This window comes from Rhinoderma darwinii, unplaced genomic scaffold, assembly GCF_050947455.1.
Source record: "Rhinoderma darwinii isolate aRhiDar2 unplaced genomic scaffold, aRhiDar2.hap1 Scaffold_2429, whole genome shotgun sequence".
Classification (NCBI taxonomy): domain Eukaryota; kingdom Metazoa; phylum Chordata; class Amphibia; order Anura; family Rhinodermatidae; genus Rhinoderma; species Rhinoderma darwinii.
Window position 1 is genome coordinate 1 of NW_027462728.1, and position 27,982 is coordinate 27,982.

At 47.9% G+C, this 27,982-nt stretch overlaps 18 non-coding genes across 18 annotated transcripts; all 18 read right to left on the reverse strand.

The window, feature by feature from the left end:
- Positions 1 to 1,074: 1,074 nt before the first annotated feature.
- On the reverse strand, positions 1,075 to 1,265 carry LOC142702679 (U2 spliceosomal RNA). Its single transcript, XR_012867224.1, has one exon. It is a non-coding gene; the product is annotated as a U2 spliceosomal RNA (small nuclear RNA).
- A 1,341-nt stretch (positions 1,266 to 2,606) lies between these two features.
- Positions 2,607 to 2,797, reverse strand: LOC142702691 (U2 spliceosomal RNA). Its single transcript, XR_012867235.1, has one exon. It is a non-coding gene; the product is annotated as a U2 spliceosomal RNA (small nuclear RNA).
- A 1,339-nt stretch (positions 2,798 to 4,136) lies between these two features.
- LOC142702695 (U2 spliceosomal RNA) lies at positions 4,137 to 4,327 on the reverse strand. Its single transcript, XR_012867239.1, has one exon. It is a non-coding gene; the product is annotated as a U2 spliceosomal RNA (small nuclear RNA).
- Positions 4,328 to 5,668: 1,341 nt separating this feature from the next.
- LOC142702696 (U2 spliceosomal RNA) lies at positions 5,669 to 5,859 on the reverse strand. Its single transcript, XR_012867240.1, has one exon. It is a non-coding gene; the product is annotated as a U2 spliceosomal RNA (small nuclear RNA).
- Positions 5,860 to 7,204: 1,345 nt separating this feature from the next.
- LOC142702697 (U2 spliceosomal RNA) lies at positions 7,205 to 7,395 on the reverse strand. The gene has a single exon (XR_012867241.1). It is a non-coding gene; the product is annotated as a U2 spliceosomal RNA (small nuclear RNA).
- Positions 7,396 to 8,736: 1,341 nt separating this feature from the next.
- On the reverse strand, positions 8,737 to 8,927 carry LOC142702680 (U2 spliceosomal RNA). The gene has a single exon (XR_012867225.1). It is a non-coding gene; the product is annotated as a U2 spliceosomal RNA (small nuclear RNA).
- A 1,341-nt stretch (positions 8,928 to 10,268) lies between these two features.
- On the reverse strand, positions 10,269 to 10,459 carry LOC142702681 (U2 spliceosomal RNA). The gene has a single exon (XR_012867226.1). It is a non-coding gene; the product is annotated as a U2 spliceosomal RNA (small nuclear RNA).
- A 1,342-nt stretch (positions 10,460 to 11,801) lies between these two features.
- Positions 11,802 to 11,992, reverse strand: LOC142702682 (U2 spliceosomal RNA). Its single transcript, XR_012867227.1, has one exon. It is a non-coding gene; the product is annotated as a U2 spliceosomal RNA (small nuclear RNA).
- Positions 11,993 to 13,334: 1,342 nt separating this feature from the next.
- On the reverse strand, positions 13,335 to 13,525 carry LOC142702683 (U2 spliceosomal RNA). The gene has a single exon (XR_012867228.1). It is a non-coding gene; the product is annotated as a U2 spliceosomal RNA (small nuclear RNA).
- A 1,340-nt stretch (positions 13,526 to 14,865) lies between these two features.
- LOC142702684 (U2 spliceosomal RNA) lies at positions 14,866 to 15,056 on the reverse strand. The gene has a single exon (XR_012867229.1). It is a non-coding gene; the product is annotated as a U2 spliceosomal RNA (small nuclear RNA).
- A 1,341-nt stretch (positions 15,057 to 16,397) lies between these two features.
- Positions 16,398 to 16,588, reverse strand: LOC142702685 (U2 spliceosomal RNA). Its single transcript, XR_012867230.1, has one exon. It is a non-coding gene; the product is annotated as a U2 spliceosomal RNA (small nuclear RNA).
- A 1,343-nt stretch (positions 16,589 to 17,931) lies between these two features.
- On the reverse strand, positions 17,932 to 18,122 carry LOC142702686 (U2 spliceosomal RNA). Its single transcript, XR_012867231.1, has one exon. It is a non-coding gene; the product is annotated as a U2 spliceosomal RNA (small nuclear RNA).
- Positions 18,123 to 19,463: 1,341 nt separating this feature from the next.
- On the reverse strand, positions 19,464 to 19,654 carry LOC142702688 (U2 spliceosomal RNA). The gene has a single exon (XR_012867232.1). It is a non-coding gene; the product is annotated as a U2 spliceosomal RNA (small nuclear RNA).
- A 1,343-nt stretch (positions 19,655 to 20,997) lies between these two features.
- Positions 20,998 to 21,188, reverse strand: LOC142702689 (U2 spliceosomal RNA). The gene has a single exon (XR_012867233.1). It is a non-coding gene; the product is annotated as a U2 spliceosomal RNA (small nuclear RNA).
- Positions 21,189 to 22,534: 1,346 nt separating this feature from the next.
- Positions 22,535 to 22,725, reverse strand: LOC142702690 (U2 spliceosomal RNA). The gene has a single exon (XR_012867234.1). It is a non-coding gene; the product is annotated as a U2 spliceosomal RNA (small nuclear RNA).
- Positions 22,726 to 24,063: 1,338 nt separating this feature from the next.
- Positions 24,064 to 24,254, reverse strand: LOC142702692 (U2 spliceosomal RNA). Its single transcript, XR_012867236.1, has one exon. It is a non-coding gene; the product is annotated as a U2 spliceosomal RNA (small nuclear RNA).
- Positions 24,255 to 25,603: 1,349 nt separating this feature from the next.
- Positions 25,604 to 25,794, reverse strand: LOC142702693 (U2 spliceosomal RNA). Its single transcript, XR_012867237.1, has one exon. It is a non-coding gene; the product is annotated as a U2 spliceosomal RNA (small nuclear RNA).
- Positions 25,795 to 27,133: 1,339 nt separating this feature from the next.
- Positions 27,134 to 27,324, reverse strand: LOC142702694 (U2 spliceosomal RNA). Its single transcript, XR_012867238.1, has one exon. It is a non-coding gene; the product is annotated as a U2 spliceosomal RNA (small nuclear RNA).
- Positions 27,325 to 27,982: the final 658 nt, after the last annotated feature.

Genomic DNA, 27,982 nt, shown 5'->3' on the forward strand with positions numbered 1-27,982 from the left:
GCCATGCAGATAAACACTGGCAGCGGCAGCAAGTGCATGCCCACAGCCACCCCTTGTTCCTTCACACCTTGTATCAGCTTTAATCCAGTCCAGTCCGGTGCTGCCTGCTGAGCAGCACTGACCAACACTGCCTGGGCCCAGGCTTTTATCTCTGAGGCAGGCCCCATTATGATGTCAGAAAGCTGGCTCTGGAATCCTGAGGGCTCCACTATGACACGTGCAAAGTTCCGTCTGAACTTTATATAAGACGGTGCGGCTCAGTCAGTCACTCAGTGTTGCCTGAGAGGGCAACACTGCAACAGCCGGCCGCCAGGCTGTCTTTTTTTTGCACATTTATTTGCCTCCAGGAGGCCACAAGAGGGAGACAAGGGACTGCAAAATGGAAATAGGCATCCACCAACTTTACAGACAACTTCTCTTTGCTCCTACAACCTCCATCCTTGCACAGTTTGTTATTCTTCCAGGTAACATAGTAACAAATCCAAATTGCTGCTCTCTTTGTAGGCAAGCAAGGGTTTGTTGCAACTGCAATTCTTACTTCTTCTTGGAATGTAGGGACGACAGTACATTCCATCACATCCATCTAGTGTACACAGGTAGGTCCATTGTGGCGGGCGGCTGCTTTAATGGCTGTTTGCTGTTCCCCCTACTCCACTCCACTATTTGACTGTGGTGCTGCATCAATCAATCAGTGGCTGGCTCAGGTGCAGCTCTTTAACCTACCTAAAAGGGAGGGCGGAGAGAAGACAAGGAAGGTGAATGAGCTGTTCCAATGTGAAATGCCGGAAACACAGAAACACAGAAGACACACACACACACACACACACACACACACACACACACAACACACACACACACACACACACACACACACACACACACACAACAAGAGGTGGCAATGTATTAATTAATTGCATTTAATAAATGAGCTCATTATCACACATGACTGTACAAATGCATTGTCCAACAGGTGTTGAAATAATGGGATTAAAAGGGGAGATCCCATCAGAAAGACAAAAACAATAGCAAACACAAATAGCACTTTTGGAATCTGATTTTAGTCAACACATAAGGGAAGGGTGCACCGGTCCTGGAAATACTGCAATACCAGGTCAATGCGTGGAGTGGACAGAGCAAGCTCTATTTCCATCTCCCTGTTCTAAAAATCCATTTAATATATGGTCCCCAGATAGGGGACGTATCAGATATTAAACTGATAAGAACAGATACTACACTTGATCTTAGCCAAAAGGCCGAGAAGCGATAACCCGAGCGGCCCTTGCCTTGCCCGAGCCTGTCCCATACTGCTGTTCACCCCTTGCAGCGATTGATTCAGCCTACTCCTAGGCAATTCCATGGGGCCCTGCAGGCTCACACACATTTACAGCTACTAAGCGGGAGGGAGGTGAATAAAGGCCGGAGAGGAAGCTACACAGGATTTGCTTCTTTTGCTTGCACCACAATGCAGTGCTGAAAGAGGAGGAATCTACATAAAAACGCCTTCCTGGCAACGCCCAAATGCCCTCCTGCCATGCAGATAAACACTGGCAGCGGCAGCAAGTGCATGCCCACAGCCACCCCTTGTTCCTTCACACCTTGTATCAGCTTTAATCCAGTCCAGTCCGGTGCTGCCTGCTGAGCAGCACTGACCAACACTGCCTGGGCCCAGGCTTTTATCTCTGAGGCAGGCCCCATTATGATGTCAGAAAGCTGGCTCTGGAATCCTGAGGGCTCCACTATGACACGTGCAAAGTTCCGTCTGAACTTTATATAAGACGGTGCGGCTCAGTCAGTCACTCAGTGTTGCCTGAGAGGGCAACACTGCAACAGCCGGCCGCCAGGCTGTCTTTTTTTTGCACATTTATTTGCCTCCAGGAGGCCACAAGAGGGAGACAAGGGACTGCAAAATGGAAAATAGGCATCCACCAACTTTACAGACAACTTCTCTTTGCTCCTACAACCTCCATCCTTGCACAGTTTGTTATTCTTCCAGGTAACATAGTAACAAATCCAAATTGCTGCTCTCTTTGTAGGCAAGCAAGGGTTTGTTGCAACTGCAATTCTTACTTCTTCTTGGAAATGTAGGGACGACAGTACATTCCATCACATCCATCTAGTGTACACAGGTAGGTCCATTGTGGCGGGCGGGCTGCTTTAATGGCTGTTTGCTGTTCCCCCTACTCCACTCCACTATTTGACTGTGGTGCTGCATCAATCAATCAGTGGCTGGCTCAGGTGCAGCTCTTTAACCTACCTAAAAGGGAGGGCGGAGAGAAGACAAGGAAGGTGAATGAGCTGTTCCAATGTGAAATGCCGGAAACACAGAAACACAGAAGACACACACACACACACACACACACACACACACACACACACACACACACACACACACACACACACACACACACACACACACAACAAGAGGTGGCAATGTATTAATTAATTGCATTTAATAAATGAGCTCATTATCACACATGACTGTACAAATGCATTGTCCAACAGGTGTTGAAATAATGGGATTAAAAGGGGAGATCCCATCAGAAAGACAAAAACAATAGCAAACACAAATAGCACTTTTGGAATCTGATTTTAGTCAACACATAAGGGAAGGGTGCACCGGTCCTGGAAATACTGCAATACCAGGTCAATGCGTGGAGTGGACAGAGCAAGCTCTATTTCCATCTCCCTGTTCTAAAAATCCATTTAATATATGGTCCCCAGATAGGGGACGTATCAGATATTAAACTGATAAGAACAGATACTACACTTGATCTTAGCCAAAAGGCCGAGAAGCGATAACCCGAGCGGCCCTTGCCTTGCCCGAGCCTGTCCCATACTGCTGTTCACCCCTTGCAGCGATTGATTCAGCCTACTCCTAGGCAATTCCATGGGGCCCTGCAGGCTCACACACATTTACAGCTACTAAGCGGGAGGGAGGTGAATAAAGGCCGGAGAGGAAGCTACACAGGATTTGCTTCTTTTGCTTGCACCACAATGCAGTGCTGAAAGAGGAGGAATCTACATAAAAACGCCTTCCTGGCAACGCCCAAATGCCCTCCTGCCATGCAGATAAACACTGGCAGCGGCAGCAAGTGCATGCCCACAGCCACCCCTTGTTCCTTCACACCTTGTATCAGCTTTAATCCAGTCCAGTCCGGTGCTGCCTGCTGAGCAGCACTGACCAACACTGCCTGGGCCCAGGCTTTTATCTCTGAGGCAGGCCCCATTATGATGTCAGAAAGCTGGCTCTGGAATCCTGAGGGCTCCACTATGACACGTGCAAAGTTCCGTCTGAACTTTATATAAGACGGTGCGGCTCAGTCAGTCACTCAGTGTTGCCTGAGAGGGCAACACTGCAACAGCCGGCCGCCAGGCTGTCTTTTTTTTGCACATTTATTTGCCTCCAGGAGGCCACAAGAGGGAGACAAGGGACTGCAAAATGGAAAATAGGCATCCACCAACTTTACAGACAACTTCTCTTTGCTCCTACAACCTCCATCCTTGCACAGTTTGTTATTCTTCCAGGTAACATAGTAACAAATCCAAATTGCTGCTCTCTTTGTAGGCAAGCAAGGGTTTGTTGCAACTGCAATTCTTACTTCTTCTTGGAAATGTAGGGACGACAGTACATTCCATCACATCCATCTAGTGTACACAGGTAGGTCCATTGTGGCGGGCGGGCTGCTTTAATGGCTGTTTGCTGTTCCCCCTACTCCACTCCACTATTTGACTGTGGTGCTGCATCAATCAATCAGTGGCTGGCTCAGGTGCAGCTCTTTAACCTACCTAAAAGGGAGGGCGGAGAGAAGACAAGGAAGGTGAATGAGCTGTTCCAATGTGAAATGCCGGAAACACAGAAACACAGAAGACACACACACACACACACACACACACACACACACACACACACACACACACACACACACACACACACACACACACACACAACAAGAGGTGGCAATGTATTAATTAATTGCATTTAATAAATGAGCTCATTATCACACATGACTGTACAAATGCATTGTCCAACAGGTGTTGAAATAATGGGATTAAAAGGGGAGATCCCATCAGAAAGACAAAAACAATAGCAAACACAAATAGCACTTTTGGAATCTGATTTTAGTCAACACATAAGGGAAGGGTGCACCGGTCCTGGAAATACTGCAATACCAGGTCAATGCGTGGAGTGGACAGAGCAAGCTCTATTTCCATCTCCCTGTTCTAAAAATCCATTTAATATATGGTCCCCAGATAGGGGACGTATCAGATATTAAACTGATAAGAACAGATACTACACTTGATCTTAGCCAAAAGGCCGAGAAGCGATAACCCGAGCGGCCCTTGCCTTGCCCGAGCCTGTCCCATACTGCTGTTCACCCCTTGCAGCGATTGATTCAGCCTACTCCTAGGCAATTCCATGGGGCCCTGCAGGCTCACACACATTTACAGCTACTAAGCGGGAGGGAGGTGAATAAAGGCCGGAGAGGAAGCTACACAGGATTTGCTTCTTTTGCTTGCACCACAATGCAGTGCTGAAAGAGGAGGAATCTACATAAAAACGCCTTCCTGGCAACGCCCAAATGCCCTCCTGCCATGCAGATAAACACTGGCAGCGGCAGCAAGTGCATGCCCACAGCCACCCCTTGTTCCTTCACACCTTGTATCAGCTTTAATCCAGTCCAGTCCGGTGCTGCCTGCTGAGCAGCACTGACCAACACTGCCTGGGCCCAGGCTTTTATCTCTGAGGCAGGCCCCATTATGATGTCAGAAAGCTGGCTCTGGAATCCTGAGGGCTCCACTATGACACGTGCAAAGTTCCGTCTGAACTTTATATAAGACGGTGCGGCTCAGTCAGTCACTCAGTGTTGCCTGAGAGGGCAACACTGCAACAGCCGGCCGCCAGGCTGTCTTTTTTTTGCACATTTATTTGCCTCCAGGAGGCCACAAGAGGGAGACAAGGGACTGCAAAATGGAAAATAGGCATCCACCAACTTTACAGACAACTTCTCTTTGCTCCTACAACCTCCATCCTTGCACAGTTTGTTATTCTTCCAGGTAACATAGTAACAAATCCAAATTGCTGCTCTCTTTGTAGGCAAGCAAGGGTTTGTTGCAACTGCAATTCTTACTTCTTCTTGGAAATGTAGGGACGACAGTACATTCCATCACATCCATCTAGTGTACACAGGTAGGTCCATTGTGGCGGGCGGGCTGCTTTAATGGCTGTTTGCTGTTCCCCCTACTCCACTCCACTATTTGACTGTGGTGCTGCATCAATCAATCAGTGGCTGGCTCAGGTGCAGCTCTTTAACCTACCTAAAAGGGAGGGCGGAGAGAAGACAAGGAAGGTGAATGAGCTGTTCCAATGTGAAATGCCGGAAACACAGAAACACAGAAGACACACACACACACACACACACACACACACACACACACACACACACACACACACACACACACACACACACACACACACACAACAAGAGGTGGCAATGTATTAATTAATTGCATTTAATAAATGAGCTCATTATCACACATGACTGTACAAATGCATTGTCCAACAGGTGTTGAAATAATGGGATTAAAAGGGGAGATCCCATCAGAAAGACAAAAACAATAGCAAACACAAATAGCACTTTTGGAATCTGATTTTAGTCAACACATAAGGGAAGGGTGCACCGGTCCTGGAAATACTGCAATACCAGGTCAATGCGTGGAGTGGACAGAGCAAGCTCTATTTCCATCTCCCTGTTCTAAAAATCCATTTAATATATGGTCCCCAGATAGGGGACGTATCAGATATTAAACTGATAAGAACAGATACTACACTTGATCTTAGCCAAAAGGCCGAGAAGCGATAACCCGAGCGGCCCTTGCCTTGCCCGAGCCTGTCCCATACTGCTGTTCACCCCTTGCAGCGATTGATTCAGCCTACTCCTAGGCAATTCCATGGGGCCCTGCAGGCTCACACACATTTACAGCTACTAAGCGGGAGGGAGGTGAATAAAGGCCGGAGAGGAAGCTACACAGGATTTGCTTCTTTTGCTTGCACCACAATGCAGTGCTGAAAGAGGAGGAATCTACATAAAAACGCCTTCCTGGCAACGCCCAAATGCCCTCCTGCCATGCAGATAAACACTGGCAGCGGCAGCAAGTGCATGCCCACAGCCACCCCTTGTTCCTTCACACCTTGTATCAGCTTTAATCCAGTCCAGTCCGGTGCTGCCTGCTGAGCAGCACTGACCAACACTGCCTGGGCCCAGGCTTTTATCTCTGAGGCAGGCCCCATTATGATGTCAGAAAGCTGGCTCTGGAATCCTGAGGGCTCCACTATGACACGTGCAAAGTTCCGTCTGAACTTTATATAAGACGGTGCGGCTCAGTCAGTCACTCAGTGTTGCCTGAGAGGGCAACACTGCAACAGCCGGCCGCCAGGCTGTCTTTTTTTTGCACATTTATTTGCCTCCAGGAGGCCACAAGAGGGAGACAAGGGACTGCAAAATGGAAAATAGGCATCCACCAACTTTACAGACAACTTCTCTTTGCTCCTACAACCTCCATCCTTGCACAGTTTGTTATTCTTCCAGGTAACATAGTAACAAATCCAAATTGCTGCTCTCTTTGTAGGCAAGCAAGGGTTTGTTGCAACTGCAATTCTTACTTCTTCTTGGAAATGTAGGGACGACAGTACATTCCATCACATCCATCTAGTGTACACAGGTAGGTCCATTGTGGCGGGCGGGCTGCTTTAATGGCTGTTTGCTGTTCCCCCTACTCCACTCCACTATTTGACTGTGGTGCTGCATCAATCAATCAGTGGCTGGCTCAGGTGCAGCTCTTTAACCTACCTAAAAGGGAGGGCGGAGAGAAGACAAGGAAGGTGAATGAGCTGTTCCAATGTGAAATGCCGGAAACACAGAAACACAGAAGACACACACACACACACACACACACACACACACACACACACACACACACACACACACACACACACACACACACACACACACACACAACAAGAGGTGGCAATGTATTAATTAATTGCATTTAATAAATGAGCTCATTATCACACATGACTGTACAAATGCATTGTCCAACAGGTGTTGAAATAATGGGATTAAAAGGGGAGATCCCATCAGAAAGACAAAAACAATAGCAAACACAAATAGCACTTTTGGAATCTGATTTTAGTCAACACATAAGGGAAGGGTGCACCGGTCCTGGAAATACTGCAATACCAGGTCAATGCGTGGAGTGGACAGAGCAAGCTCTATTTCCATCTCCCTGTTCTAAAAATCCATTTAATATATGGTCCCCAGATAGGGGACGTATCAGATATTAAACTGATAAGAACAGATACTACACTTGATCTTAGCCAAAAGGCCGAGAAGCGATAACCCGAGCGGCCCTTGCCTTGCCCGAGCCTGTCCCATACTGCTGTTCACCCCTTGCAGCGATTGATTCAGCCTACTCCTAGGCAATTCCATGGGGCCCTGCAGGCTCACACACATTTACAGCTACTAAGCGGGAGGGAGGTGAATAAAGGCCGGAGAGGAAGCTACACAGGATTTGCTTCTTTTGCTTGCACCACAATGCAGTGCTGAAAGAGGAGGAATCTACATAAAAACGCCTTCCTGGCAACGCCCAAATGCCCTCCTGCCATGCAGATAAACACTGGCAGCGGCAGCAAGTGCATGCCCACAGCCACCCCTTGTTCCTTCACACCTTGTATCAGCTTTAATCCAGTCCAGTCCGGTGCTGCCTGCTGAGCAGCACTGACCAACACTGCCTGGGCCCAGGCTTTTATCTCTGAGGCAGGCCCCATTATGATGTCAGAAAGCTGGCTCTGGAATCCTGAGGGCTCCACTATGACACGTGCAAAGTTCCGTCTGAACTTTATATAAGACGGTGCGGCTCAGTCAGTCACTCAGTGTTGCCTGAGAGGGCAACACTGCAACAGCCGGCCGCCAGGCTGTCTTTTTTTTGCACATTTATTTGCCTCCAGGAGGCCACAAGAGGGAGACAAGGGACTGCAAAATGGAAAATAGGCATCCACCAACTTTACAGACAACTTCTCTTTGCTCCTACAACCTCCATCCTTGCACAGTTTGTTATTCTTCCAGGTAACATAGTAACAAATCCAAATTGCTGCTCTCTTTGTAGGCAAGCAAGGGTTTGTTGCAACTGCAATTCTTACTTCTTCTTGGAAATGTAGGGACGACAGTACATTCCATCACATCCATCTAGTGTACACAGGTAGGTCCATTGTGGCGGGCGGGCTGCTTTAATGGCTGTTTGCTGTTCCCCCTACTCCACTCCACTATTTGACTGTGGTGCTGCATCAATCAATCAGTGGCTGGCTCAGGTGCAGCTCTTTAACCTACCTAAAAGGGAGGGCGGAGAGAAGACAAGGAAGGTGAATGAGCTGTTCCAATGTGAAATGCCGGAAACACAGAAACACAGAAGACACACACACACACACACACACACACACACACACACACACACACACACACACACACACACACACACACACACACACACACAACAAGAGGTGGCAATGTATTAATTAATTGCATTTAATAAATGAGCTCATTATCACACATGACTGTACAAATGCATTGTCCAACAGGTGTTGAAATAATGGGATTAAAAGGGGAGATCCCATCAGAAAGACAAAAACAATAGCAAACACAAATAGCACTTTTGGAATCTGATTTTAGTCAACACATAAGGGAAGGGTGCACCGGTCCTGGAAATACTGCAATACCAGGTCAATGCGTGGAGTGGACAGAGCAAGCTCTATTTCCATCTCCCTGTTCTAAAAATCCATTTAATATATGGTCCCCAGATAGGGGACGTATCAGATATTAAACTGATAAGAACAGATACTACACTTGATCTTAGCCAAAAGGCCGAGAAGCGATAACCCGAGCGGCCCTTGCCTTGCCCGAGCCTGTCCCATACTGCTGTTCACCCCTTGCAGCGATTGATTCAGCCTACTCCTAGGCAATTCCATGGGGCCCTGCAGGCTCACACACATTTACAGCTACTAAGCGGGAGGGAGGTGAATAAAGGCCGGAGAGGAAGCTACACAGGATTTGCTTCTTTTGCTTGCACCACAATGCAGTGCTGAAAGAGGAGGAATCTACATAAAAACGCCTTCCTGGCAACGCCCAAATGCCCTCCTGCCATGCAGATAAACACTGGCAGCGGCAGCAAGTGCATGCCCACAGCCACCCCTTGTTCCTTCACACCTTGTATCAGCTTTAATCCAGTCCAGTCCGGTGCTGCCTGCTGAGCAGCACTGACCAACACTGCCTGGGCCCAGGCTTTTATCTCTGAGGCAGGCCCCATTATGATGTCAGAAAGCTGGCTCTGGAATCCTGAGGGCTCCACTATGACACGTGCAAAGTTCCGTCTGAACTTTATATAAGACGGTGCGGCTCAGTCAGTCACTCAGTGTTGCCTGAGAGGGCAACACTGCAACAGCCGGCCGCCAGGCTGTCTTTTTTTTGCACATTTATTTGCCTCCAGGAGGCCACAAGAGGGAGACAAGGGACTGCAAAATGGAAAATAGGCATCCACCAACTTTACAGACAACTTCTCTTTGCTCCTACAACCTCCATCCTTGCACAGTTTGTTATTCTTCCAGGTAACATAGTAACAAATCCAAATTGCTGCTCTCTTTGTAGGCAAGCAAGGGTTTGTTGCAACTGCAATTCTTACTTCTTCTTGGAAATGTAGGGACGACAGTACATTCCATCACATCCATCTAGTGTACACAGGTAGGTCCATTGTGGCGGGCGGGCTGCTTTAATGGCTGTTTGCTGTTCCCCCTACTCCACTCCACTATTTGACTGTGGTGCTGCATCAATCAATCAGTGGCTGGCTCAGGTGCAGCTCTTTAACCTACCTAAAAGGGAGGGCGGAGAGAAGACAAGGAAGGTGAATGAGCTGTTCCAATGTGAAATGCCGGAAACACAGAAACACAGAAGACACACACACACACACACACACACACACACACACACACACACACACACACACACACACACACACACACACACACACACACAACAAGAGGTGGCAATGTATTAATTAATTGCATTTAATAAATGAGCTCATTATCACACATGACTGTACAAATGCATTGTCCAACAGGTGTTGAAATAATGGGATTAAAAGGGGAGATCCCATCAGAAAGACAAAAACAATAGCAAACACAAATAGCACTTTTGGAATCTGATTTTAGTCAACACATAAGGGAAGGGTGCACCGGTCCTGGAAATACTGCAATACCAGGTCAATGCGTGGAGTGGACAGAGCAAGCTCTATTTCCATCTCCCTGTTCTAAAAATCCATTTAATATATGGTCCCCAGATAGGGGACGTATCAGATATTAAACTGATAAGAACAGATACTACACTTGATCTTAGCCAAAAGGCCGAGAAGCGATAACCCGAGCGGCCCTTGCCTTGCCCGAGCCTGTCCCATACTGCTGTTCACCCCTTGCAGCGATTGATTCAGCCTACTCCTAGGCAATTCCATGGGGCCCTGCAGGCTCACCACATTTACAGCTACTAAGCGGGAGGGAGGTGAATAAAGGCCGGAGAGGAAGCTACACAGGATTTGCTTCTTTTGCTTGCACCACAATGCAGTGCTGAAAGAGGAGGAATCTACATAAAAACGCCTTCCTGGCAACGCCCAAATGCCCTCCTGCCATGCAGATAAACACTGGCAGCGGCAGCAAGTGCATGCCCACAGCCACCCCTTGTTCCTTCACACCTTGTATCAGCTTTAATCCAGTCCAGTCCGGTGCTGCCTGCTGAGCAGCACTGACCAACACTGCCTGGGCCCAGGCTTTTATCTCTGAGGCAGGCCCCATTATGATGTCAGAAAGCTGGCTCTGGAATCCTGAGGGCTCCACTATGACACGTGCAAAGTTCCGTCTGAACTTTATATAAGACGGTGCGGCTCAGTCAGTCACTCAGTGTTGCCTGAGAGGGCAACACTGCAACAGCCGGCCGCCAGGCTGTCTTTTTTTTGCACATTTATTTGCCTCCAGGAGGCCACAAGAGGGAGACAAGGGACTGCAAAATGGAAAATAGGCATCCACCAACTTTACAGACAACTTCTCTTTGCTCCTACAACCTCCATCCTTGCACAGTTTGTTATTCTTCCAGGTAACATAGTAACAAATCCAAATTGCTGCTCTCTTTGTAGGCAAGCAAGGGTTTGTTGCAACTGCAATTCTTACTTCTTCTTGGAAATGTAGGGACGACAGTACATTCCATCACATCCATCTAGTGTACACAGGTAGGTCCATTGTGGCGGGCGGGCTGCTTTAATGGCTGTTTGCTGTTCCCCCTACTCCACTCCACTATTTGACTGTGGTGCTGCATCAATCAATCAGTGGCTGGCTCAGGTGCAGCTCTTTAACCTACCTAAAAGGGAGGGCGGAGAGAAGACAAGGAAGGTGAATGAGCTGTTCCAATGTGAAATGCCGGAAACACAGAAACACAGAAGACACACACACACACACACACACACACACACACACACACACACACACACACACACACACACACACACACACACACACACACACAACAAGAGGTGGCAATGTATTAATTAATTGCATTTAATAAATGAGCTCATTATCACACATGACTGTACAAATGCATTGTCCAACAGGTGTTGAAATAATGGGATTAAAAGGGGAGATCCCATCAGAAAGACAAAAACAATAGCAAACACAAATAGCACTTTTGGAATCTGATTTTAGTCAACACATAAGGGAAGGGTGCACCGGTCCTGGAAATACTGCAATACCAGGTCAATGCGTGGAGTGGACAGAGCAAGCTCTATTTCCATCTCCCTGTTCTAAAAATCCATTTAATATATGGTCCCCAGATAGGGGACGTATCAGATATTAAACTGATAAGAACAGATACTACACTTGATCTTAGCCAAAAGGCCGAGAAGCGATAACCCGAGCGGCCCTTGCCTTGCCCGAGCCTGTCCCATACTGCTGTTCACCCCTTGCAGCGATTGATTCAGCCTACTCCTAGGCAATTCCATGGGGCCCTGCAGGCTCACACACATTTACAGCTACTAAGCGGGAGGGAGGTGAATAAAGGCCGGAGAGGAAGCTACACAGGATTTGCTTCTTTTGCTTGCACCACAATGCAGTGCTGAAAGAGGAGGAATCTACATAAAAACGCCTTCCTGGCAACGCCCAAATGCCCTCCTGCCATGCAGATAAACACTGGCAGCGGCAGCAAGTGCATGCCCACAGCCACCCCTTGTTCCTTCACACCTTGTATCAGCTTTAATCCAGTCCAGTCCGGTGCTGCCTGCTGAGCAGCACTGACCAACACTGCCTGGGCCCAGGCTTTTATCTCTGAGGCAGGCCCCATTATGATGTCAGAAAGCTGGCTCTGGAATCCTGAGGGCTCCACTATGACACGTGCAAAGTTCCGTCTGAACTTTATATAAGACGGTGCGGCTCAGTCAGTCACTCAGTGTTGCCTGAGAGGGCAACACTGCAACAGCCGGCCGCCAGGCTGTCTTTTTTTTGCACATTTATTTGCCTCCAGGAGGCCACAAGAGGGAGACAAGGGACTGCAAAATGGAAAATAGGCATCCACCAACTTTACAGACAACTTCTCTTTGCTCCTACAACCTCCATCCTTGCACAGTTTGTTATTCTTCCAGGTAACATAGTAACAAATCCAAATTGCTGCTCTCTTTGTAGGCAAGCAAGGGTTTGTTGCAACTGCAATTCTTACTTCTTCTTGGAAATGTAGGGACGACAGTACATTCCATCACATCCATCTAGTGTACACAGGTAGGTCCATTGTGGCGGGCGGGCTGCTTTAATGGCTGTTTGCTGTTCCCCCTACTCCACTCCACTATTTGACTGTGGTGCTGCATCAATCAATCAGTGGCTGGCTCAGGTGCAGCTCTTTAACCTACCTAAAAGGGAGGGCGGAGAGAAGACAAGGAAGGTGAATGAGCTGTTCCAATGTGAAATGCCGGAAACACAGAAACACAGAAGACACACACACACACACACACACACACACACACACACACACACACACACACACACACACACACACACACACACACACACACACACAAGAGGTGGCAATGTATTAATTAATTGCATTTAATAAATGAGCTCATTATCACACATGACTGTACAAATGCATTGTCCAACAGGTGTTGAAATAATGGGATTAAAAGGGGAGATCCCATCAGAAAGACAAAAACAATAGCAAACACAAATAGCACTTTTGGAATCTGATTTTAGTCAACACATAAGGGAAGGGTGCACCGGTCCTGGAAATACTGCAATACCAGGTCAATGCGTGGAGTGGACAGAGCAAGCTCTATTTCCATCTCCCTGTTCTAAAAATCCATTTAATATATGGTCCCCAGATAGGGGACGTATCAGATATTAAACTGATAAGAACAGATACTACACTTGATCTTAGCCAAAAGGCCGAGAAGCGATAACCCGAGCGGCCCTTGCCTTGCCCGAGCCTGTCCCATACTGCTGTTCACCCCTTGCAGCGATTGATTCAGCCTACTCCTAGGCAATTCCATGGGGCCCTGCAGGCTCACACACATTTACAGCTACTAAGCGGGAGGGAGGTGAATAAAGGCCGGAGAGGAAGCTACACAGGATTTGCTTCTTTTGCTTGCACCACAATGCAGTGCTGAAAGAGGAGGAATCTACATAAAAACGCCTTCCTGGCAACGCCCAAATGCCCTCCTGCCATGCAGATAAACACTGGCAGCGGCAGCAAGTGCATGCCCACAGCCACCCCTTGTTCCTTCACACCTTGTATCAGCTTTAATCCAGTCCAGTCCGGTGCTGCCTGCTGAGCAGCACTGACCAACACTGCCTGGGCCCAGGCTTTTATCTCTGAGGCAGGCCCCATTATGATGTCAGAAAGCTGGCTCTGGAATCCTGAGGGCTCCACTATGACACGTGCAAAGTTCCGTCTGAACTTTATATAAGACGGTGCGGCTCAGTCAGTCACTCAGTGTTGCCTGAGAGGGCAACACTGCAACAGCCGGCCGCCAGGCTGTCTTTTTTTTGCACATTTATTTGCCTCCAGGAGGCCACAAGAGGAGACAAGGGACTGCAAAATGGAAAATAGGCATCCACCAACTTTACAGACAACTTCTCTTTGCTCCTACAACCTCCATCCTTGCACAGTTTGTTATTCTTCCAGGTAACATAGTAACAAATCCAAATTGCTGCTCTCTTTGTAGGCAAGCAAGGGTTTGTTGCAACTGCAATTCTTACTTCTTCTTGGAAATGTAGGGACGACAGTACATTCCATCACATCCATCTAGTGTACACAGGTAGGTCCATTGTGGCGGGCGGGCTGCTTTAATGGCTGTTTGCTGTTCCCCCTACTCCACTCCACTATTTGACTGTGGTGCTGCATCAATCAATCAGTGGCTGGCTCAGGTGCAGCTCTTTAACCTACCTAAAAGGGAGGGCGGAGAGAAGACAAGGAAGGTGAATGAGCTGTTCCAATGTGAAATGCCGGAAACACAGAAACACAGAAGACACACACACACACACACACACACACACACACACACACACACACACACACACACACACACACACACACACACACACACACAACAAGAGGTGGCAATGTATTAATTAATTGCATTTAATAAATGAGCTCATTATCACACATGACTGTACAAATGCATTGTCCAACAGGTGTTGAAATAATGGGATTAAAAGGGGAGATCCCATCAGAAAGACAAAAACAATAGCAAACACAAATAGCACTTTTGGAATCTGATTTTAGTCAACACATAAGGGAAGGGTGCACCGGTCCTGGAAATACTGCAATACCAGGTCAATGCGTGGAGTGGACAGAGCAAGCTCTATTTCCATCTCCCTGTTCTAAAAATCCATTTAATATATGGTCCCCAGATAGGGGACGTATCAGATATTAAACTGATAAGAACAGATACTACACTTGATCTTAGCCAAAAGGCCGAGAAGCGATAACCCGAGCGGCCCTTGCCTTGCCCGAGCCTGTCCCATACTGCTGTTCACCCCTTGCAGCGATTGATTCAGCCTACTCCTAGGCAATTCCATGGGGCCCTGCAGGCTCACACACATTTACAGCTACTAAGCGGGAGGGAGGTGAATAAAGGCCGGAGAGGAAGCTACACAGGATTTGCTTCTTTTGCTTGCACCACAATGCAGTGCTGAAAGAGGAGGAATCTACATAAAAACGCCTTCCTGGCAACGCCCAAATGCCCTCCTGCCATGCAGATAAACACTGGCAGCGGCAGCAAGTGCATGCCCACAGCCACCCCTTGTTCCTTCACACCTTGTATCAGCTTTAATCCAGTCCAGTCCGGTGCTGCCTGCTGAGCAGCACTGACCAACACTGCCTGGGCCCAGGCTTTTATCTCTGAGGCAGGCCCCATTATGATGTCAGAAAGCTGGCTCTGGAATCCTGAGGGCTCCACTATGACACGTGCAAAGTTCCGTCTGAACTTTATATAAGACGGTGCGGCTCAGTCAGTCACTCAGTGTTGCCTGAGAGGGCAACACTGCAACAGCCGGCCGCCAGGCTGTCTTTTTTTTGCACATTTATTTGCCTCCAGGAGGCCACAAGAGGGAGACAAGGGACTGCAAAATGGAAAATAGGCATCCACCAACTTTACAGACAACTTCTCTTTGCTCCTACAACCTCCATCCTTGCACAGTTTGTTATTCTTCCAGGTAACATAGTAACAAATCCAAATTGCTGCTCTCTTTGTAGGCAAGCAAGGGTTTGTTGCAACTGCAATTCTTACTTCTTCTTGGAAATGTAGGGACGACAGTACATTCCATCACATCCATCTAGTGTACACAGGTAGGTCCATTGTGGCGGGCGGGCTGCTTTAATGGCTGTTTGCTGTTCCCCCTACTCCACTCCACTATTTGACTGTGGTGCTGCATCAATCAATCAGTGGCTGGCTCAGGTGCAGCTCTTTAACCTACCTAAAAGGGAGGGCGGAGAGAAGACAAGGAAGGTGAATGAGCTGTTCCAATGTGAAATGCCGGAAACACAGAAACACAGAAGACACACACACACACACACACACACACACACACACACACACACACACACACACACACACACACACACACACACACACACACAACAAGAGGTGGCAATGTATTAATTAATTGCATTTAATAAATGAGCTCATTATCACACATGACTGTACAAATGCATTGTCCAACAGGTGTTGAAATAATGGGATTAAAAGGGGAGATCCCATCAGAAAGACAAAAACAATAGCAAACACAAATAGCACTTTTGGAATCTGATTTTAGTCAACACATAAGGGAAGGGTGCACCGGTCCTGGAAATACTGCAATACCAGGTCAATGCGTGGAGTGGACAGAGCAAGCTCTATTTCCATCTCCCTGTTCTAAAAATCCATTTAATATATGGTCCCCAGATAGGGGACGTATCAGATATTAAACTGATAAGAACAGATACTACACTTGATCTTAGCCAAAAGGCCGAGAAGCGATAACCCGAGCGGCCCTTGCCTTGCCCGAGCCTGTCCCATACTGCTGTTCACCCCTTGCAGCGATTGATTCAGCCTACTCCTAGGCAATTCCATGGGGCCCTGCAGGCTCACACACATTTACAGCTACTAAGCGGGAGGGAGGTGAATAAAGGCCGGAGAGGAAGCTACACAGGATTTGCTTCTTTTGCTTGCACCACAATGCAGTGCTGAAAGAGGAGGAATCTACATAAAAACGCCTTCCTGGCAACGCCCAAATGCCCTCCTGCCATGCAGATAAACACTGGCAGCGGCAGCAAGTGCATGCCCACAGCCACCCCTTGTTCCTTCACACCTTGTATCAGCTTTAATCCAGTCCAGTCCGGTGCTGCCTGCTGAGCAGCACTGACCAACACTGCCTGGGCCCAGGCTTTTATCTCTGAGGCAGGCCCCATTATGATGTCAGAAAGCTGGCTCTGGAATCCTGAGGGCTCCACTATGACACGTGCAAAGTTCCGTCTGAACTTTATATAAGACGGTGCGGCTCAGTCAGTCACTCAGTGTTGCCTGAGAGGGCAACACTGCAACAGCCGGCCGCCAGGCTGTCTTTTTTTTGCACATTTATTTGCCTCCAGGAGGCCACAAGAGGGAGACAAGGGACTGCAAAATGGAAAATAGGCATCCACCAACTTTACAGACAACTTCTCTTTGCTCCTACAACCTCCATCCTTGCACAGTTTGTTATTCTTCCAGGTAACATAGTAACAAATCCAAATTGCTGCTCTCTTTGTAGGCAAGCAAGGGTTTGTTGCAACTGCAATTCTTACTTCTTCTTGGAAATGTAGGGACGACAGTACATTCCATCACATCCATCTAGTGTACACAGGTAGGTCCATTGTGGCGGGCGGGCTGCTTTAATGGCTGTTTGCTGTTCCCCCTACTCCACTCCACTATTTGACTGTGGTGCTGCATCAATCAATCAGTGGCTGGCTCAGGTGCAGCTCTTTAACCTACCTAAAAGGGAGGGCGGAGAGAAGACAAGGAAGGTGAATGAGCTGTTCCAATGTGAAATGCCGGAAACACAGAAACACAGAAGACACACACACACACACACACACACACACACACACACACACACACACACACACACACACACACACACACACACACACACACACAACAAGAGGTGGCAATGTATTAATTAATTGCATTTAATAAATGAGCTCATTATCACACATGACTGTACAAATGCATTGTCCAACAGGTGTTGAAATAATGGGATTAAAAGGGGAGATCCCATCAGAAAGACAAAAACAATAGCAAACACAAATAGCACTTTTGGAATCTGATTTTAGTCAACACATAAGGGAAGGGTGCACCGGTCCTGGAAATACTGCAATACCAGGTCAATGCGTGGAGTGGACAGAGCAAGCTCTATTTCCATCTCCCTGTTCTAAAAATCCATTTAATATATGGTCCCCAGATAGGGGACGTATCAGATATTAAACTGATAAGAACAGATACTACACTTGATCTTAGCCAAAAGGCCGAGAAGCGATAACCCGAGCGGCCCTTGCCTTGCCCGAGCCTGTCCCATACTGCTGTTCACCCCTTGCAGCGATTGATTCAGCCTACTCCTAGGCAATTCCATGGGGCCCTGCAGGCTCACACACATTTACAGCTACTAAGCGGGAGGGAGGTGAATAAAGGCCGGAGAGGAAGCTACACAGGATTTGCTTCTTTTGCTTGCACCACAATGCAGTGCTGAAAGAGGAGGAATCTACATAAAAACGCCTTCCTGGCAACGCCCAAATGCCCTCCTGCCATGCAGATAAACACTGGCAGCGGCAGCAAGTGCATGCCCACAGCCACCCCTTGTTCCTTCACACCTTGTATCAGCTTTAATCCAGTCCAGTCCGGTGCTGCCTGCTGAGCAGCACTGACCAACACTGCCTGGGCCCAGGCTTTTATCTCTGAGGCAGGCCCCATTATGATGTCAGAAAGCTGGCTCTGGAATCCTGAGGGCTCCACTATGACACGTGCAAAGTTCCGTCTGAACTTTATATAAGACGGTGCGGCTCAGTCAGTCACTCAGTGTTGCCTGAGAGGGCAACACTGCAACAGCCGGCCGCCAGGCTGTCTTTTTTTTGCACATTTATTTGCCTCCAGGAGGCCACAAGAGGGAGACAAGGGACTGCAAAATGGAAAATAGGCATCCACCAACTTTACAGACAACTTCTCTTTGCTCCTACAACCTCCATCCTTGCACAGTTTGTTATTCTTCCAGGTAACATAGTAACAAATCCAAATTGCTGCTCTCTTTGTAGGCAAGCAAGGGTTTGTTGCAACTGCAATTCTTACTTCTTCTTGGAAATGTAGGGACGACAGTACATTCCATCACATCCATCTAGTGTACACAGGTAGGTCCATTGTGGCGGGCGGGCTGCTTTAATGGCTGTTTGCTGTTCCCCCTACTCCACTCCACTATTTGACTGTGGTGCTGCATCAATCAATCAGTGGCTGGCTCAGGTGCAGCTCTTTAACCTACCTAAAAGGGAGGGCGGAGAGAAGACAAGGAAGGTGAATGAGCTGTTCCAATGTGAAATGCCGGAAACACAGAAACACAGAAGACACACACACACACACACACACACACACACACACACACACACACACACACACACACACACACACACACACACACACACACAACAAGAGGTGGCAATGTATTAATTAATTGCATTTAATAAATGAGCTCATTATCACACATGACTGTACAAATGCATTGTCCAACAGGTGTTGAAATAATGGGATTAAAAGGGGAGATCCCATCAGAAAGACAAAAACAATAGCAAACACAAATAGCACTTTTGGAATCTGATTTTAGTCAACACATAAGGGAAGGGTGCACCGGTCCTGGAAATACTGCAATACCAGGTCAATGCGTGGAGTGGACAGAGCAAGCTCTATTTCCATCTCCCTGTTCTAAAAATCCATTTAATATATGGTCCCCAGATAGGGGACGTATCAGATATTAAACTGATAAGAACAGATACTACACTTGATCTTAGCCAAAAGGCCGAGAAGCGATAACCCGAGCGGCCCTTGCCTTGCCCGAGCCTGTCCCATACTGCTGTTCACCCCTTGCAGCGATTGATTCAGCCTACTCCTAGGCAATTCCATGGGGCCCTGCAGGCTCACACACATTTACAGCTACTAAGCGGGAGGGAGGTGAATAAAGGCCGGAGAGGAAGCTACACAGGATTTGCTTCTTTTGCTTGCACCACAATGCAGTGCTGAAAGAGGAGGAATCTACATAAAAACGCCTTCCTGGCAACGCCCAAATGCCCTCCTGCCATGCAGATAAACACTGGCAGCGGCAGCAAGTGCATGCCCACAGCCACCCCTTGTTCCTTCACACCTTGTATCAGCTTTAATCCAGTCCAGTCCGGTGCTGCCTGCTGAGCAGCACTGACCAACACTGCCTGGGCCCAGGCTTTTATCTCTGAGGCAGGCCCCATTATGATGTCAGAAAGCTGGCTCTGGAATCCTGAGGGCTCCACTATGACACGTGCAAAGTTCCGTCTGAACTTTATATAAGACGGTGCGGCTCAGTCAGTCACTCAGTGTTGCCTGAGAGGGCAACACTGCAACAGCCGGCCGCCAGGCTGTCTTTTTTTTGCACATTTATTTGCCTCCAGGAGGCCACAAGAGGGAGACAAGGGACTGCAAAATGGAAAATAGGCATCCACCAACTTTACAGACAACTTCTCTTTGCTCCTACAACCTCCATCCTTGCACAGTTTGTTATTCTTCCAGGTAACATAGTAACAAATCCAAATTGCTGCTCTCTTTGTAGGCAAGCAAGGGTTTGTTGCAACTGCAATTCTTACTTCTTCTTGGAAATGTAGGGACGACAGTACATTCCATCACATCCATCTAGTGTACACAGGTAGGTCCATTGTGGCGGGCGGGCTGCTTTAATGGCTGTTTGCTGTTCCCCCTACTCCACTCCACTATTTGACTGTGGTGCTGCATCAATCAATCAGTGGCTGGCTCAGGTGCAGCTCTTTAACCTACCTAAAAGGGAGGGCGGAGAGAAGACAAGGAAGGTGAATGAGCTGTTCCAATGTGAAATGCCGGAAACACAGAAACACAGAAGACACACACACACACACACACACACACACACACACACACACACACACACACACACACACACACACACACACACACACACACACAACAAGAGGTGGCAATGTATTAATTAATTGCATTTAATAAATGAGCTCATTATCACACATGACTGTACAAATGCATTGTCCAACAGGTGTTGAAATAATGGGATTAAAAGGGGAGATCCCATCAGAAAGACAAAAACAATAGCAAACACAAATAGCACTTTTGGAATCTGATTTTAGTCAACACATAAGGGAAGGGTGCACCGGTCCTGGAAATACTGCAATACCAGGTCAATGCGTGGAGTGGACAGAGCAAGCTCTATTTCCATCTCCCTGTTCTAAAAATCCATTTAATATATGGTCCCCAGATAGGGGACGTATCAGATATTAAACTGATAAGAACAGATACTACACTTGATCTTAGCCAAAAGGCCGAGAAGCGATAACCCGAGCGGCCCTTGCCTTGCCCGAGCCTGTCCCATACTGCTGTTCACCCCTTGCAGCGATTGATTCAGCCTACTCCTAGGCAATTCCATGGGGCCCTGCAGGCTCACACACATTTACAGCTACTAAGCGGGAGGGAGGTGAATAAAGGCCGGAGAGGAAGCTACACAGGATTTGCTTCTTTTGCTTGCACCACAATGCAGTGCTGAAAGAGGAGGAATCTACATAAAAACGCCTTCCTGGCAACGCCCAAATGCCCTCCTGCCATGCAGATAAACACTGGCAGCGGCAGCAAGTGCATGCCCACAGCCACCCCTTGTTCCTTCACACCTTGTATCAGCTTTAATCCAGTCCAGTCCGGTGCTGCCTGCTGAGCAGCACTGACCAACACTGCCTGGGCCCAGGCTTTTATCTCTGAGGCAGGCCCCATTATGATGTCAGAAAGCTGGCTCTGGAATCCGAATCCTGAGGGCTCCACTATGACACGTGCAAAGTTCCGTCTGAACTTTATATAAGACGGTGCGGCTCAGTCAGTCACTCAGTGTTGCCTGAGAGGGCAACACTGCAACAGCCGGCCGCCAGGCTGTCTTTTTTTTGCACATTTATTTGCCTCCAGGAGGCCACAAGAGGGAGACAAGGGACTGCAAAATGGAAAATAGGCATCCACCAACTTTACAGACAACTTCTCTTTGCTCCTACAACCTCCATCCTTGCACAGTTTGTTATTCTTCCAGGTAACATAGTAACAAATCCAAATTGCTGCTCTCTTTGTAGGCAAGCAAGGGTTTGTTGCAACTGCAATTCTTACTTCTTCTTGGAAATGTAGGGACGACAGTACATTCCATCACATCCATCTAGTGTACACAGGTAGGTCCATTGTGGCGGGCGGGCTGCTTTAATGGCTGTTTGCTGTTCCCCCTACTCCACTCCACTATTTGACTGTGGTGCTGCATCAATCAATCAGTGGCTGGCTCAGGTGCAGCTCTTTAACCTACCTAAAAGGGAGGGCGGAGAGAAGACAAGGAAGGTGAATGAGCTGTTCCAATGTGAAATGCCGGAAACACAGAAACACAGAAGACACACACACACACACACACCACACACACACACACACACACACACACACACACACACACACACACACACACACACACACAACAAGAGGTGGCAATGTATTAATTAATTGCATTTAATAAATGAGCTCATTATCACACATGACTGTACAAATGCATTGTCCAACAGGTGTTGAAATAATGGGATTAAAAGGGGAGATCCCATCAGAAAGACAAAAACAATAGCAAACACAAATAGCACTTTTGGAATCTGATTTTAGTCAACACATAAGGGAAGGGTGCACCGGTCCTGGAAATACTGCAATACCAGGTCAATGCGTGGAGTGGACAGAGCAAGCTCTATTTCCATCTCCCTGTTCTAAAAATCCATTTAATATATGGTCCCCAGATAGGGGACGTATCAGATATTAAACTGATAAGAACAGATACTACACTTGATCTTAGCCAAAAGGCCGAGAAGCGATAACCCGAGCGGCCCTTGCCTTGCCCGAGCCTGTCCCATACTGCTGTTCACCCCTTGCAGCGATTGATTCAGCCTACTCCTAGGCAATTCCATGGGGCCCTGCAGGCTCACACACATTTACAGCTACTAAGCGGGAGGGAGGTGAATAAAGGCCGGAGAGGAAGCTACACAGGATTTGCTTCTTTTGCTTGCACCACAATGCAGTGCTGAAAGAGGAGGAATCTACATAAAAACGCCTTCCTGGCAACGCCCAAATGCCCTCCTGCCATGCAGATAAACACTGGCAGCGGCAGCAAGTGCATGCCCACAGCCACCCCTTGTTCCTTCACACCTTGTATCAGCTTTAATCCAGTCCAGTCCGGTGCTGCCTGCTGAGCAGCACTGACCAACACTGCCTGGGCCCAGGCTTTTATCTCTGAGGCAGGCCCCATTATGATGTCAGAAAGCTGGCTCTGGAATCCTGAGGGCTCCACTATGACACGTGCAAAGTTCCGTCTGAACTTTATATAAGACGGTGCGGCTCAGTCAGTCACTCAGTGTTGCCTGAGAGGGCAACACTGCAACAGCCGGCCGCCAGGCTGTCTTTTTTTGCACATTTATTTGCCTCCAGGAGGCCACAAGAGGGAGACAAGGGACTGCAAAATGGAAAATAGGCATCCACCAACTTTACAGACAACTTCTCTTTGCTCCTACAACCTCCATCCTTGCACAGTTTGTTATTCTTCCAGGTAACATAGTAACAAATCCAAATTGCTGCTCTCTTTGTAGGCAAGCAAGGGTTTGTTGCAACTGCAATTCTTACTTCTTCTTGGAAATGTAGGGACGACAGTACATTCCATCACATCCATCTAGTGTACACAGGTAGGTCCATTGTGGCGGGCGGGCTGCTTTAATGGCTGTTTGCTGTTCCCCCTACTCCACTCCACTATTTGACTGTGGTGCTGCATCAATCAATCAGTGGCTGGCTCAGGTGCAGCTCTTTAACCTACCTAAAAGGGAGGGCGGAGAGAAGACAAGGAAGGTGAATGAGCTGTTCCAATGTGAAATGCCGGAAACACAGAAACACAGAAGACACACACACACACACACACACACACACACACACACACACACACACACACACACACACACACACACACACACACACACAACAAGAGGTGGCAATGTATTAATTAATTGCATTTAATAAATGAGCTCATTATCACACATGACTGTACAAATGCATTGTCCAACAGGTGTTGAAATAATGGGATTAAAAGGGGAGATCCCATCAGAAAGACAAAAACAATAGCAAACACAAATAGCACTTTTGGAATCTGATTTTAGTCAACACATAAGGGAAGGGTGCACCGGTCCTGGAAATACTGCAATACCAGGTCAATGCGTGGAGTGGACAGAGCAAGCTCTATTTCCATCTCCCTGTTCTAAAAATCCATTTAATATATGGTCCCCAGATAGGGGACGTATCAGATATTAAACTGATAAGAACAGATACTACACTTGATCTTAGCCAAAAGGCCGAGAAGCGATAACCCGAGCGGCCCTTGCCTTGCCCGAGCCTGTCCCATACTGCTGTTCACCCCTTGCAGCGATTGATTCAGCCTACTCCTAGGCAATTCCATGGGGCCCTGCAGGCTCACACACATTTACAGCTACTAAGCGGGAGGGAGGTGAATAAAGGCCGGAGAGGAAGCTACACAGGATTTGCTTCTTTTGCTTGCACCACAATGCAGTGCTGAAAGAGGAGGAATCTACATAAAAACGCCTTCCTGGCAACGCCCAAATGCCCTCCTGCCATGCAGATAAACACTGGCAGCGGCAGCAAGTGCATGCCCACAGCCACCCCTTGTTCCTTCACACCTTGTATCAGCTTTAATCCAGTCCAGTCCGGTGCTGCCTGCTGAGCAGCACTGACCAACACTGCCTGGGCCCAGGCTTTTATCTCTGAGGCAGGCCCCATTATGATGTCAGAAAGCTGGCTCTGGAATCCTGAGGGCTCCACTATGACACGTGCAAAGTTCCGTCTGAACTTTATATAAGACGGTGCGGCTCAGTCAGTCACTCAGTGTTGCCTGAGAGGGCAACACTGCAACAGCCGGCCGCCAGGCTGTCTTTTTTTTGCACATTTATTTGCCTCCAGGAGGCCACAAGAGGGAGACAAGGGACTGCAAAATGGAAAATAGGCATCCACCAACTTTACAGACAACTTCTCTTTGCTCCTACAACCTCCATCCTTGCACAGTTTGTTATTCTTCCAGGTAACATAGTAACAAATCCAAATTGCTGCTCTCTTTGTAGGCAAGCAAGGGTTTGTTGCAACTGCAATTCTTACTTCTTCTTGGAAATGTAGGGACGACAGTACATTCCATCACATCCATCTAGTGTACACAGGTAGGTCCATTGTGGCGGGCGGGCTGCTTTAATGGCTGTTTGCTGTTCCCCCTACTCCACTCCACTATTTGACTGTGGTGCTGCATCAATCAATCAGTGGCTGGCTCAGGTGCAGCTCTTTAACCTACCTAAAAGGGAGGGCGGAGAGAAGACAAGGAAGGTGAATGAGCTGTTCCAATGTGAAATGCCGGAAACACAGAAACACAGAAGACACACACACACACACACACACACACACACACACACACACACACACACACACACACACACACACACACACACACACACACACACACACAACAAGAGGTGGCAATGTATTAATTAATTGCATTTAATAAATGAGCTCATTATCACACATGACTGTACAAATGCATTGTCCAACAGGTGTTGAAATAATGGGATTAAAAGGGGAGATCCCATCAGAAAGACAAAAACAATAGCAAACACAAATAGCACTTTTGGAATCTGATTTTAGTCAACACATAAGGGAAGGGTGCACCGGTCCTGGAAATACTGCAATACCAGGTCAATGCGTGGAGTGGACAGAGCAAGCTCTATTTCCATCTCCCTGTTCTAAAAATCCATTTAATATATGGTCCCCAGATAGGGGACGTATCAGATATTAAACTGATAAGAACAGATACTACACTTGATCTTAGCCAAAAGGCCGAGAAGCGATAACCCGAGCGGCCCTTGCCTTGCCCGAGCCTGTCCCATACTGCTGTTCACCCCTTGCAGCGATTGATTCAGCCTACTCCTAGGCAATTCCATGGGGCCCTGCAGGCTCACACACATTTACAGCTACTAAGCGGGAGGGAGGTGAATAAAGGCCGGAGAGGAAGCTACACAGGATTTGCTTCTTTTGCTTGCACCACAATGCAGTGCTGAAAGAGGAGGAATCTACATAAAAACGCCTTCCTGGCAACGCCCAAATGCCCTCCTGCCATGCAGATAAACACTGGCAGCGGCAGCAAGTGCATGCCCACAGCCACCCCTTGTTCCTTCACACCTTGTATCAGCTTTAATCCAGTCCAGTCCGGTGCTGCCTGCTGAGCAGCACTGACCAACACTGCCTGGGCCCAGGCTTTTATCTCTGAGGCAGGCCCCATTATGATGTCAGAAAGCTGGCTCTGGAATCCTGAGGGCTCCACTATGACACGTGCAAAGTTCCGTCTGAACTTTATATAAGACGGTGCGGCTCAGTCAGTCACTCAGTGTTGCCTGAGAGGGCAACACTGCAACAGCCGGCCGCCAGGCTGTCTTTTTTTTGCACATTTATTTGCCTCCAGGAGGCCACAAGAGGGAGACAAGGGACTGCAAAATGGAAAATAGGCATCCACCAACTTTACAGACAACTTCTCTTTGCTCCTACAACCTCCATCCTTGCACAGTTTGTTATTCTTCCAGGTAACATAGTAACAAATCCAAATTGCTGCTCTCTTTGTAGGCAAGCAAGGGTTTGTTGCAACTGCAATTCTTACTTCTTCTTGGAAATGTAGGGACGACAGTACATTCCATCACATCCATCTAGTGTACACAGGTAGGTCCATTGTGGCGGGCGGGCTGCTTTAATGGCTGTTTGCTGTTCCCCCTACTCCACTCCACTATTTGACTGTGGTGCTGCATCAATCAATCAGTGGCTGGCTCAGGTGCAGCTCTTTAACCTACCTAAAAGGGAGGGCGGAGAGAAGACAAGGAAGGTGAATGAGCTGTTCCAATGTGAAATGCCGGAAACACAGAAACACAGAAGACACACACACACACACACACACACACACACACACACACACACACACACACACACACACACACACACACACACACACACAACAAGAGGTGGCAATGTATTAATTAATTGCATTTAATAAATGAGCTCATTATCACACATGACTGTACAAATGCATTGTCCAACAGGTGTTGAAATAATGGGATTAAAAGGGGAGATCCCATCAGAAAGACAAAAACAATAGCAAACACAAATAGCACTTTTGGAATCTGATTTTAGTCAACACATAAGGGAAGGGTGCACCGGTCCTGGAAATACTGCAATACCAGGTCAATGCGTGGAGTGGACAGAGCAAGCTCTATTTCCATCTCCCTGTTCTAAAAATCCATTTAATATATGGTCCCCAGATAGGGGACGTATCAGATATTAAACTGATAAGAACAGATACTACACTTGATCTTAGCCAAAAGGCCGAGAAGCGATAACCCGAGCGGCCCTTGCCTTGCCCGAGCCTGTCCCATACTGCTGTTCACCCCTTGCAGCGATTGATTCAGCCTACTCCTAGGCAATTCCATGGGGCCCTGCAGGCTCACACACATTTACAGCTACTAAGCGGGAGGGAGGTGAATAAAGGCCGGAGAGGAAGCTACACAGGATTTGCTTCTTTTGCTTGCACCACAATGCAGTGCTGAAAGAGGAGGAATCTACATAAAAACGCCTTCCTGGCAACGCCCAAATGCCCTCCTGCCATGCAGATAAACACTGGCAGCGGCAGCAAGTGCATGCCCACAGCCACCCCTTGTTCCTTCACACCTTGTATCAGCTTTAATCCAGTCCAGTCCGGTGCTGCCTGCTGAGCAGCACTGACCAACACTGCCTGGGCCCAGGCTTTTATCTCTGAGGCAGGCCCCATTATGATGTCAGAAAGCTGGCTCTGGAATCCTGAGGGCTCCACTATGACACGTGCAAAGTTCCGTCTGAACTTTATATAAGACGGTGCGGCTCAGTCAGTCACTCAGTGTTGCCTGAGAGGGCAACACTGCAACAGCCGGCCGCCAGGCTGTCTTTTTTTTGCACATTTATTTGCCTCCAGGAGGCCACAAGAGGGAGACAAGGGACTGCAAAATGGAAAATAGGCATC